Source organism: Schistocerca piceifrons, chromosome 4, assembly GCF_021461385.2.
Source record: "Schistocerca piceifrons isolate TAMUIC-IGC-003096 chromosome 4, iqSchPice1.1, whole genome shotgun sequence".
Taxonomy (NCBI): Eukaryota; Metazoa; Arthropoda; class Insecta; order Orthoptera; family Acrididae; genus Schistocerca; species Schistocerca piceifrons.
In genome coordinates this window covers 24497779-24506869 of record NC_060141.1, presented here as the reverse complement: position 1 = coordinate 24506869, position 9091 = coordinate 24497779, and the positions used below count along the sequence as shown (strand labels likewise).

At 46.6% G+C, this 9091-nt stretch overlaps 2 non-coding genes across 2 annotated transcripts; one reads left to right on the top strand and one right to left on the bottom strand.

The window, feature by feature from the left end:
* Positions 1–1273: 1273 nt before the first annotated feature.
* Positions 1274–1346, top strand: Trnaa-cgc. Its single transcript has one exon. It is a non-coding gene; the product is annotated as a tRNA-Ala (tRNA).
* A 6110-nt stretch (positions 1347–7456) lies between these two features.
* Trnat-ugu lies at positions 7457–7531 on the bottom strand. Its single transcript has one exon. It is a non-coding gene; the product is annotated as a tRNA-Thr (tRNA).
* Positions 7532–9091: the final 1560 nt, after the last annotated feature.

The following is a 9091-nucleotide window of genomic DNA, read 5'->3' as shown; positions in this document are numbered from 1 at the left end:
AACCTTTATGAAGCAGCGAGTATAAATTTGATGATTTTCTTAGTGATTTCTATTTGCGTGTGTATAAGAAGTGGTGTACTAGCAGCTGGTCTATTAGAGCCTCCGAGCTAGTCTAGGGTTACATCAATGTTTGCTTAGATGGCTCACTCACTTAGGTGGTAAATTTGTCTTTCAACTGTTCCGTTCAGAGTCCGCAGGCGGTACTTAATGTGCACTGGTGTTTCCATTTGTTGTTCTTTAGCTTTAAGTCATTCCTTATCTGTCGTAAGTTTTGAGCAATGATGAATCAGCTTTTGATGATTTAAACTAATGTTCTTTTTCAAATTTGTTACAGATAGCTTTAAATCTTGAGGGCCTGCAGCCTCAATCTTATGTGTAAATGTTAAGCCGGAGTTTGATTCCAGCAGTAGCTGATAAACAAGTTGAGTTCTCCGGATTTTCTATTTGATGGGTGGTTTTAAGGAACTGCCTTTTCGAGCTTTGTCTATCTTGTGATGTAACGTAACGAAGTTTAGAATCTATTTACTGTACTTGAGTTTGCAAACATTTACTATCCTTAAGTTTTAGAACGTTTAAATTCCATCTGTAATTCACTGTTCTTAACAGTCAACTTGGACTGACTTGGTTGTACACTTCCTGTAACTCGTTCCAACTTTACCAGACTTAAAGTTATGAATTGGCCCTCTTTCTCGGAGGAGTGATTCTTATTTTTGGTTGTTATGTAATTTAATTTAGGAACATTAACTGTTGTACTTGTGTGGGTTTTATTGAAGGGCCTTATGGCCGTTTAAAACTTTGTGTGACTTTAACTTGAGTTTTAAGAGTGGCCCCTGCATTGTGACAAACAGTGGTTATTTCAATTATTGTTTCTCCATTTTATATTTACTTGTGTATAAATTGGCGTTTCAAAATTGTAAACATGGCTGAAGCAGCAACAGACAAAATCAAATGGCTCTGAGCACTATGGGACTTAACTTCTGAGGTCATCAGTCCCCTAGAACTTAGAACTACTTAAACCTAACTAACCTAAGGACATCACACACACCCATGCCCGAGGCAGGATTCGAACCTGCGACCGTAGCGGTCACGCGGTTCCAGACTGTAGCGCCTAGAACCGCTCGGCCACCCCGGCCGGCAGCAACAGACAGGTAGACCCCTTAAAGTAAGATGTAAAGAACAAATGCGAGGTAAAAATGGGGAAAACGTGTACAATTCCACGTTTGCTGAACGTCTGTTGCTCTTACAACATACGCCACCTAAACTGGATATACCGAGCGAGGTGGTGCAGTGGTTAGCACACTGGACTCGCATTCGGGAGGACGACGGTTCAATCCCGTCTCCGGCCATCCTGATTTAGGTTTTCCGTGATTTCCCTAAATCGCTTCAGGCAAATACCGGGATGGTTCCTTTGAAAGGGTACGGCCGATTTCCTTCCCGATCCTTCCCTAACCCAAGCTTGCGCTCCGTCTCTAATGACCTCGTTGTCGACGGGACGTTAAACACTAATATCCTCCTCCTCCTCCAAAACTGGATGACGTAGAATTGCTACACGAAGTGAGTAAGGGTTACAAACTGGACCTGTTCGAGGAACCAGAAATTTTCAAACATCTATATCAAAAATATGGAATTATTCTTAATAAAGAGGTGCATCTTAGAAACAAATTTTTTTTTGATAGTTTCAAACCCCTTATTGCTGTAACGTAATATATATATATATATATATATATATATATATATATATATATATTGAGTTTCGATTCCCCCCGAAGGGGGCGGGCTGGCAGCAGCTTAGTACGCCGCTCTTCAACCTACAGAATTTTTAAAACATAAGAAGAAGATAATAAATAATAAAAACAGGCAATAAAATCGACGACTTAAATGATAAAACGGCGGAAAATCATGGAACTTAAAACATAGAACAAAGGGATGATGGTGCTAATAAAATACATATGAAGCAGACAGGTAAAATAATAGTCAGACAATTAATAAAACGCAGCAACAGTCTGGTTTCTCTTCACGAGAGATATAAAATTCACACCCAGCGACAGCATGATTTCTGTTCGCAACACTGAACATTCACTTGAACACTGCACTAAAAAGTTGGCACAAATATGACATACCACAGACGAGGGCAGACAGGGGGAACCTGGAGAGATAATGGGAAAGAAAAGGGGGGAAGGAGAGGAAAAACGAAGTTGGGAGGAGGGGGGAATGAGGACCCATAAGAGGGGGGGGGGGGGTTGCTGGGCAGATACGACAGGAAGTAGGGAAAGGCAGAGGAGGGGAATACAAAAGGACTGGGGGGGGAGAAAGGAGGCAGAGAGAGGTTAGGTGGGGAGAAAACAGGATGGGAGGGGGGGAAGAGGGAGCCCAGGGAAAGGACAGAGGAAAGGAGGGGGGGTGAGGATCGGCAGGGATAAATGGAGGAAGAGAGGGCATCATCCAGGAGGGGGAGTCGATGGAAGCCACCTTGGGAAAGGAGATGAAGGGTGTAGAGATGGATAGTAGGGGAGACACAAGAGTGAAGGCATGGCAGAGGGTGGAGATTGGAGAGGAGAGGAGGAACCAGGGGGTGAGTGGGTTCAAGGCGGCAGGAGGTATAGAGTATGCAGATATGATCAAGGAATAGGAGCAGATGGGGGAAAGGAATGAGGTCGTAGAGGATCCACGTGGGTGACGGGAGGCTTATATGGAAGACATGGCGCTCTATGATCTGCAGGGACTTACAGAATTTGGGGGGGGGGGGGGGGCGTATATCCAGGTGGGACTGGCATAAAAGAGGATGGGATGGATTAAGGATTTGTAGGTGTGGAGGATGGTAGAGGGGTGCAGCCCCTATGGTTGGGCAGAGAGAAGTTTGAGGAGTCGGAGGTGGTTGTGGGCTTTGGATTGGATGGAGTGGAGATGAGGGATCCAGATGAGGGGACAGTCAATAGTGAGGCCAAGGTAGGAGAGGGTTGGGGAGAGGCAGACAGGATGGGCGCAGATGGTAAGGGAGAAATCCAGGAGCTGGAAGGAGCGAGTGGTACGAACTACGATGATTGCCTGGGTCTTGGAAGGATTCATTTTCGGGAGCTGTAAAAAGGTAAGGGTGATTCTGGAGAAGGAGTTGGGACTGTTGGAGGGTAGAATCGAGGGCAAGGAATGTGGTGTCATTGGCATACTGCAAGAGGTGTACTGGAGGGAGGGTTGGGGCATATCTGCTGTGTACAGGGGGTAGAGGAGAGGGGAGAAGACAGAGCCTTGGGGTACACCTGCAGAGCGGTAGAAGATGAGGGAATCGGCATTATGGATGGTAACATAGGAGGAGCGGTGGGAGAGGAAGTAGGCCATCAGATGGATGTGGTTGACCGGAAGGGCGTATGTTTGGAGTTTAAAAAGGAGACCAGGATGCCAGACACGGTCATAGGCCTTTTCGAGGTCGAGGGAGACAAAAATGGTGGAGTGACGGGAGTTAAGCTGGAGGGACAGGAGATGAGTGAAGCATAGGAGTTGGTCATCAGCAGAGAAGGAAGGTCGAAATTCACATTGAGTGTTGGGGAGGAGGTGGTTTCGGTGGAGGTGGTGTTGGATGCGCCAGATAAGAATGGATTCCAAGAGCTTGCTGAACACTGAGGTGAGACATATAGGACAATAGGAAGAGGCATCAGATAGAGGCTTATTGGGTTTGGAGAACATCAGGATATGGGAGGTTTCCCACAGGTCGGGGTAGAAGCCAGTGGCAAGGATGACGTTCTAGAGGGTGGCAAGGACTGCAAGGAAGGAGGGAGGGCAGTGTTTGAGGTGGCAGTAGGTAATGTGGTCGTGGCCGGGAGCAGTGTTGCGTTTAGTGCGGAGTGTGAGGCTGATGTCCCGTGTAGTGATGGGAGTGTTAAGTTCAGGTGGTGGTGTGTGGCCCAAGTACTGGAAGCTGAGAGCAAGGGGAGGAACAGACGTATTCGCACGGTCGATGACAACAGGGAAGAGGGAATAATCAAATTGGGGATCATCTGGGATGGAAAAAACATTAGATAGGTGAGAGGCAAAGTGGTTGGCCTTACTGAGGTTGTCAGGAAAGAGATGTTCATCAAGGAGGAGAAGGTACTGGGGGGGGGGGGGGGGGGTGGGGCGGTTCCCAGTAAGGCGGTGGAAAGCAGACCAATACTTGGAAGAGTTTATTGGGAGTGCGGTGTTGAGTTGTGTACATGTCTGGCGTCAGGCGCGGCGTTTCTTCGCAGTAAGCAGGTTGCGGATGTGTCGTTGTAATTGCCGGTGGCGGGTAAGTGTGTCCCGGTCACGAGTGCGGAGAAAGAGCGGCAGAGGCGGCGGGACTCTCGAAGGAGAAGGACGGCCTGTAGAGGCAGGGCGGGGTGGTGAGGGTGGATGGCTTTGGTGGGGATATGGGTGGTGACGGTGTTAGACAAGGTCTGGTGCACGAAGGCAGCAGTGTGGGAGATGTCATCAGGAGATTGGAGGGTAAGGTCGTAGCCTTCTACCTGGGTGTGAATGGATTCCCGGTAGGCATTCCAGTTGACACGGGAGTAGCTGTGGACAAGTTCAGGAGGGATGTCAGGGTGGGGATGGCGACCATTGGAGACAGTCAGGAGAACGGGAGCATGGTCACTGCCAATGGAGTCAAGGACATCTGCGGTGATGCGCTCGTAATATAGTCTGGCTGACCAGAAGCTAGTTTTCTTGTCTGTTGATGCTGATGAGATGCTCCTTCCCTGTCTTGTTGGGATTTTACGTATTTTTGATAATTGTTGTTCACGGTTTTTGATGTGTATGTGTGGTTTAAATGATTCTGTTACGTTTCTTGTTCATGGCGACAGGTGGTTTCGATTTACAACATTTTGTTCGTTTTCGCTAGTATGTATCCTAGCCTTTAATTTGCGCGAGATTCTCGCGCATAAGACTAGAGCCCTCTCTCGTCGGATATGTTCCTTAGCGCAAGCTTCACCTGCTTCACACTAGGACACAAGTAAATTGGTGTTCACATTTACTATTGTATGCTCGTGTTTTAAATGGTTCTGATATGTTTTATTTATTAAGACAGAGGGTAAATTAGCACAACCTTTAAAATTTTGAAGCGCATGGATATGGATCCTGGTATTTTACGAGTAATGTGCGCGAGTGTCTCGCGCATGCGTAAATACACTCCCTCGGTGAAATTGTCTGCCCTAGTGCTTCCACACCCTCTTCATGTTATTTCAGAGGCTAAGTACTGATAGTATGTCGTGTTCGCATCGACCATCTCTTCATAATTATGCTGCACAGATGGAGGTGATATTTTAACTACTGACGCCTTTGGTACGATTGTTTTTTGCATCTCCACAGCAGGGTGTGATTTTAGTAAGTGACTAAAAGTTTTTGTGCTTGTAATACTACGGTAATTTTCATGGTTACTGAAAGGTATAAGTGTCTCTTTCTTTTGTCTCAGTTATACTGCTGTTTTTTTCTATTGAAGGTGTGTTCTTGTTCAGGCGTATATTTGCTTCTGATGAAGGTATATTTAGATATACCGAAACCGTGGTCAAGGATTTCGATAAATCTTTATTCTGCAACTGTTTGGCTGTTATCTTTTACCGTATAAATTGACGTTTCTATTGTCTAAAGACTGTTTATGTAAGAGAAATTTGCTGTTCATTGTTGTAAAGATGATTGTGGTTTTAACTACCATTCTGATTGTTGGCATATTTAAAATAAATTTGTAATTTCTTGAGGAAAAATGATGTGCTCAGTCTGGGTTCGCCCTTGCGCATCTCCTCTCCTTTGTTCATCCCATGCACGGACATTTCACCCAAACTACTTATGCGCCTTCTGGTGCGGCCTCCACGTCATAACTTCTTCATAAGCATAACTCGACTGATTCCCAAGGGCAGGAGAACCCTATCGTTACTAAACACATCTCTACACGGGAGCCCCCGTCCGCCTACGAGGGGGGTGCGCAGGCCTCCCTGTCACCCAGTTTGGACTGGACCTTCTACATGACCCGCCCACACAACGGCATGAGTTAGCGGCAGTTTCGAGGAGCCACAGCAATCAACGTGTCCAGCCTGAGAGAATCACATAACGGACGAAGAAAAAGCATTTGGAAGATCGGGGAGACGTTCACACTTCTTCTCCCACAGTTTCGTCCATTGGTTCTGCCAAGGATACTGGTACATAGCCCCCTTAGCCGACTGCTTTGTTATTGTGTAGTTTTCGTTCCGGTTCAGTTGTCTATGCGGATATATACTTTTCTCATTTTCAGTGGTAGCAGGATTGTTTGTAAACTCCGGCACGCCACTTTGCGACAGTGTATATATTACACTGACGCAGAAATATTATTTGGCCAGAATGAGATTTTCACTCTGCAGCGGAGTGTGCGCTGATATGAAACTTCCTGGCAGATTAAAACTGTGTGCCCGACCGAGACTCGAACTCGGGACCTTTGCCTTTCGCGGGCAAGTGCTCTACCAACTGAGCTACCGAAGCACGACTCACGCCCGGACCTCACAGCTGTACTTCTGTCAGTACCTCCTCTCCTACCTTCCAATCTTTACAGAAGCTCTCCTGCGAACCTAGCAGAACTAGCACTCCTGAAAGAAAGGATATTGCGGAGACATGGCTTAGCCACAGCCTGGGGGATGTTTCCAGAATGAGATTTTCACTCTGCAGCGGAGTGTGCGCTGATATGAAACTTCCTGGCAGATTAAAACTGTGTTCCCGACCGAGACTCGAACTCAGTACCTTTGCCTTTTGCGGGCAAGTGCTCTACCAACTGAGCTACCGAAGCACGACTCATTTATTATTTGGCCACTTTTCAATTCCTGGATTCTCGACCCTTTTTAATGTGGCTTCCAAACTTTGTACACACACTGCCTTGTTTCATAGAGAAGGAATTCCGTTATGACGTTTCTAAGTTCTGCGCGAAGGTAGAGGTCGAGGGTGCAACTTCTGTGATCTCACTTTACTTCTTCTCTATGCCCTTTCTGGCTATGGTCGGTCGGTCCACGGAACGTTCGCATTTTAACAGAGAGGAAATCATTTACTTGTTTTGTAAATCCCCTACAAAGATTCTGTTGGGTGGTGATTTTCATTGCGTTCTACTGCCGGTGGATCAGTCTCCTAATTTTAGTTTCAGTAAAGAACTCGATGGCATGGTGCGCTCCTTGCACCTACGTGACGCATGTGTTTGTCGCCGGTCGGTGTGGCCGAGCGGCTGTAGACGCTTCAGTCTGGAACCGCGCGACCGCTACGGTCTCACGTTCGAATCCTGCCTCGGGCATGGATGTGTTATGACCTTAGGTTAGTTAGATGTAAGTAGTTCTAAGGTCTAGGGGACTAATGACCTCAGATGTTAAGTCCCATAGTGCTCAGAGCCATTTGTGTTTGTCGGTATCCTGGACTTGTCTGATATAAAATGATAATTAAATGGACACCCTAGCTGCAAACAGGCGTTGATGTACTTCACTGGGGACATGTTGAAAATGTGTGCCCCGACCGGAACTCGAACCCGGGATCTCCTGCTTACATGGCAGACGCTCTATCCATCTGAGCCACCGTGGGCACAGAGGATAGTGTGTCTGCAGGGACTTATCCCTTGCACGCTCCCCGCTGATATACTTATTTTCTTGCCACCTCTAACAGTCGACTTGATCGCTTTTATCTTTCCAATACCTTGCAGGGGTAGCTTTTGGTTCTTGACTGATACCGCCTATTTTACTGATCGTTGTGCCGTAACCGTCACATTTACCTCTGTGCGGCAGCCGGTATCGTCTTCCCTGGATGTTCAAAATAGCCGGTCTACAAGACTGTGCCCTTGATGATGTCATTCAGTAAAATGGGCCCGTTGCTCTCGTGCTATAGAACGGTACTCGTGGAACTGTTGAATCGTGGGCACTGCATACCCAGCTACAAACTCGTAGGGTCTCGTGAGTTTGGTGCCGCGAAGGCAGCAGACGTCCGGCGGACGTAAGAATTTTTTCCTCCCATAGAAGGACAACTTTATGATAGCGCTAGGCAAGCTTCACTACGGATTGTGGACGTACGGCAAATTAAAGCCAAATTTTTCAGATGAAGGGACTCCTGACGTGATCAAAACAACGTTCCATTTTGCAAGAGTTAATGACTTCGTTATACCATCTTACCCTATCTGGGCGTGCAGGTCACATGTATGCACTGCATCCCTCTCTAAAGGCAATGGTCGAGTGTCAACCTCTCATCGTGACATTTTCAATTTAATTTTTAAATACATTACGGGACTGTACGATGCCCACGTTCCAGTTGAAAATTTTCCTGACAAGTTTTCTCCTTTGCCGGATCGCGTTGTCACCATGAATTAAATGACATTTCTTTCACATAAACGATATATATGTTGTTACTGGGTCTCGGTGACGCAAGTAACCTGTATTGGATGATGTTCTTAAAGAATAGGTGACACAATAAAGTCGATAGTTAATAAAGTGACACGGGGTGTCTCGCTACTTGCTCCTCTCAAGGAGCACCGGACCTTGTCACGCGTCGTCCGATTACTCTCCTAAATTACGACTATAAAATTGCCGCTCGAGCTGTAAACACCCATCTCTCTAAGCTGCTTGACTAAATTATTGCCGTTTACCAAAGTCTGAGCTTGGTCACACGATATTGACTTCTGTTATCGAGTGTCGAGATGTCGTTTTGGTGGCTGCGGACCCTAACATCTTGGGGCCTTGGTTTTTATCTACTTCCACAAGGCATCTGACGATGTGAGTCTCAGTTTCTTAATGAATATGTTCGCTCCTTTGGGTTTCAGTCACGACGTACGCCAGGTCCTACATAGTCTTTTCACTGGTATCCATGCCTCAGTAGCTGTGAACGGTCACCTCGTCCCCCCCCCCCCCCTTCCTCACCCAAGATTTCGAACCGATTGGGTCTACCCCATGTAAGCCCCTCGTCCATGTCACTCTTTGTTTTGTTCTTAGAACGCTTGCTTGAGCGTACTGCTATGTAATTACGTGGCTTGACTAGACTGGGGGAACGATTTTCAGTCCGCGCTTAGGGTGACGATGTCATGATTTCGGTACTGTAACACCATAATTAATACTGTAAATATTTTGTACTGATTAATTGTGTTCAATGTTAAGTATGT